At 52.2% G+C, this 4,047-nt stretch overlaps 1 protein-coding gene across 1 annotated transcript in view; it reads right to left on the reverse strand.

Annotated features, from left to right (window-relative positions):
- MINA (MYC induced nuclear antigen) overlaps positions 1 to 4,047 on the reverse strand; it is a 19,321-nt gene that overhangs the window by 10,232 nt on the left and 5,042 nt on the right. The gene's annotated exons all lie outside the window — the stretch shown is intronic.

A 4,047-nucleotide genomic window follows, 5' to 3' on the forward strand; every position in this document is an offset into this window, starting at 1 on the left:
ATCCCGACCTCCCCAGGGCCACTTCAACCTCACCGGGGCTATCTCAGCCTCACCGGGGTCCAACCTCCCCGGGGCCGCTTCAACCTCACCAGGGCCGTTTCAACCTCACCGGGGCCATCCCAACCTCACCGGGGCCATTCTGATCTCACCGGGGCCGTCCCGACCACACCAGGGCCGTTTCAACCTAACCGGAGCTGTCCTGACCTCACCGGGCTGTTTCAACCTTAAAATTTTTTTTAAATATTAAGACCTGCCTTAAAGCAAGAAACAATATACAATTATTATATTCAAAGGGCTATCCTGGAGGCTTACTTGCCATGAACCCAGCTGACCGGGAAATCAGTAGTTCACGTCCATAAATGCTTTCCTGACAGTTAGAGCTAGCGTTGCTGGGTGTCTCAGTGCCAGTCCTCTGATGAGGCCCTCACATACATACTTCATTCATTCATTCACTCATCCCACAGACACTGATTACCACTTCCCCGCCCTCCCCCCACACCAGGCACTAGCAGCACAAAGACCTGCCTCGTGCAGTACATTCCAATGAGCAGGCGTTTGGCTTAGATTTTTAAAAGTAGCAAATAAATAACGTCAAGTGATGGTGAATGCAATGCAAGCACAAGCAGCAGCAGAGGAAGGGGAGGCGGGTGTGCCAGGGGTAAGAGGTGCTATTTTATCCAGAACGCTCAGGGAAAACGTGCTCTGCTGGAGGGACAGCTCAGTAGAGACTTTAGGAAGTGAGTGAGCCAGCCATGTGACTACCTGGGGAGAAAGGACTGGGGCGGGGGGAGGAAGTGCCAAGGTCCTGAGGCTGGAACGAGCCGGCACATTGGAGGAGCCCCTGGCAGGCCAGTGTAGCTCAGGATAGTGAGTGAAGGTGGAAGTGATGGGAGGGAAGGGGAGAAGGCAGCAAAGCAGCCAGACTATAGGCCTTCTGGGCGGTTGTAAGGGCTGGGCTTTTACTCTGGGTTTAATCAAAGTCACTGGAGGGCCAGGCAGAAGGTGCACCGGGTCTCAAGCGACCATTGCGGTGGTTATGTCAGAAAAGGAAACACCGAATAGGAGGTTTTTGGTTTTTGTATAAATCCACGTTCAAAGAGTTTGTCCTAAAGAAGAAAAATGGTGACACATTTATAGAGGGGAGGAGGCTGGGACAGGGTGGGACGTGATTTTTATTTGGGAAATATGAAATTGTCAACACCTTTTACCTTTCTAACTGAGACTATGTAAGTCTAGAGTTTTAAGACATGGACTAGAGATACAACACAGCATTTAAGATACGCCAGTGTGGAAGGCATTTAATCCGTGGACGTGGCCATGGATTGAGAAAAGAGGTCCAGGAAATGACCCTGGCCCCTACCCTGCAGAGGGTGGAAGACTGAAGACAAAACCATGGAGAATGACGAGCAACAGTCAGGAAGGCGGAGAAAGAACCATGAGAGGAGAGGGCGCCTCCCGGGCACGCAGGGAAGAAGGCGAGGGTCCCAGTGTCACATGCTGCCAACAGGCAGACTAAGGTGGGGACTCAGGGCTGACCCTGTCCCTGACCGCAGGGAGGTCACGGTGACCTTGAGAAGGGGGCTCTGGGGGAATGAGGGGAAGGAAAGCCTGCAGGGAGGGGCTCCCGGAGGGGGAGAGGAGAGAAAGCAGAGGGCACTGTGGCGGGCCCCAAAGATGTCTGTCCTCACCCCAGCGCCTGTGCATAGGCAGGTCACACAGACAATGGCAACAAGTGTGAACGACGGCTGCGAAAGGAATCAGGTTGCTGACAGGGCGGTTTTCTGCAGGTGGGCCCAAAGCAGTCACAGGATCCTTAGGGGGAGCACTGGCAGGGAGCACTGGAGAGAAGGCAGCGCGAGAAAGACCAGGCTGCCGGCTGCTGGCCTCCCACCCAGGCTGCAGCGGCCTCTGGGGAGGGAAAGGCCGGAGCTGACCCGCCCCGAGGCCCCGGGAGGAATGCGGACCGCGGACACCAATGCGGACCGCGGACACCGTGATTTCAGCCACAGGAAATCCCCTCTGCACTTGTGAGCTGAAGAACAGTGAGATAATGTGTGTTGTTTCCAGTCACTGAGTGTGTGTGAATTTGTGGTAATTTGATAAGCAGCAATATACTGACATATACCCATCTCTTCCAGGAATGTCACTGTAAGGGAGGCATCAAAGTAATATTTTTCAGTCGTTACAATCTACAATGTCAATACTGTGGTCTGCGTGTTAATAAGGAGACTTAGACTTAAATAAATAACTCGCCCAAGACACACCGCTCCTAAGTGACGGCAGAGGGACTCACTCAGGGCTGTCGGATTCCCCAACCACAGTGCAGCTCACCCCAGGATCCTGAGTTGGGCAGCCATGCCACACAGGCGGCCACCGGAGGCGGGGGGTGAGAGGGCCCTATACAGCCCCCGCCCACCAGAGGGGCCCAGCTTTTCTATTGCATGTACTGGGCATTTACGCACAATCACGTTTGAGGGGTTTCACTGGTTAAACTCGCGCATACAGACAAACACCTGGAACAGCCCTGCACACACTGCTGTCCTGCTCCTGCGGGAGGCGCGGGCTTCTCCTAATGAGCTGTGATCAGGGTGACCAGTGGGCGGAGCGCCATCTTCTCAGTCCTGGCCCCAGCGGCCCTTGAGGACCAGGCGGAGCCCAGCCCTCTGGGCGGGGCAAGGAGCGGGCATCAGTGCGGGTAACTCAGCCCTGCCTCAGAGACCAGGGCCACTTAGCCTTTGGCCTAACAATAATCAACAACAAAAAAAACACACACACACACAAAAAAAAATAATAATCAACAAAGAGCCTCGATAAACATGCTTCCCCAAGACCAAGGACTGCCAAACTCCCCCTGTAAAGGGTCAGGAATATCTGTGTCAGTATTTGTGGTTTGTGGGCCACATGGTCTCGGCAGCAACTAGTCTACCCTGCGGGGTGACGTGAGCGCAGTCCTGGACTGGACCTAAGGAATGAGTGCGGCTGGGACCCAACAAACTTATTTATGAAAACAGACGTCAGGCCATATGTTGACCCATGGGCCACTTGCTGACTGCTAACCAAGAGCATAAGAAGTGAAAGGTACCCTTATTGTTGTGTTTATTGAAGTCTCCTGCAATACAGGCGCCCATCCTAAAAAGGGAGGTTGTTCCCCCAGTTACTGGCAGGCCGGCAAAGATTTTAAAATCAAGAAGGGGCCACAAGGCACTGAGTAAGAACTGGACACTAATTATAACTTCAACATACAAGAAATTTAAAAACACAGTAACTACGTATAAGTATACCAGATAGGCAGAACCCCTGGAACGGTCTGAATGAACTACAGTGGGGCCTTGACTTATGAGTGTCCCGAATAACGACTCGTCTCTCGGCCGATTTTTTGCTTTGAATTGCGATCTAAAATTCGGGTTACGAGCCAGCTTCAGATACCCCACCACTAGTTGGCGCAGCAAACATCACAGTGAACGCCACAACATCAGCCCAGCATCATGTGTCTCACTCGTTCACTATAAGATTTGAAATACAAGTAATTTGAGTTACGAGCTCCGTCACGGAACAAATTAAACTTGTAAGTCAAGGCCCCACTGTATTACCTTACTGACACAGAAAGAAATTAAATCTATGTTTTGTAGGAAAAGTACAAAGCTTAACAATGGAGCTGTCCCCTAAGACTGCTTCCCACCCCACCTGCTGGGGTTGGCAGCCATGACCCCGCCAGCTAACTCAGCGGTTCTCAACCTGTGGGTCTCGACCCCTTTGGTGGTCGAACGACCCTTTCACAGGGGTCGCCTAAGACCATCCTGCATATCATATATTTACATCACGATTCATAACAGTAGCAACATTACAGTTATGAAGTAGCAACCAAAATAATTTTATGGTTGGGTCACAACATGAGGAACTGTATTTAAAGGGCCAGAGGCTGAGAACCACTGAGCTAACTGCTCACAGACAGGCTTTCTCAGCAGCACGATGCCAACGAGCCAGGGCAGGATCAAGCCACCTGGCCTCCTCCAAGGGCCATCGTGATTACTGCTCTTCTGGCGGCTA

This window comes from Myotis davidii, unplaced genomic scaffold, assembly GCF_000327345.1.
Source record: "Myotis davidii unplaced genomic scaffold, ASM32734v1 scaffold48, whole genome shotgun sequence".
In the NCBI taxonomy this organism is placed as follows: Eukaryota; Metazoa; Chordata; class Mammalia; order Chiroptera; family Vespertilionidae; genus Myotis; species Myotis davidii.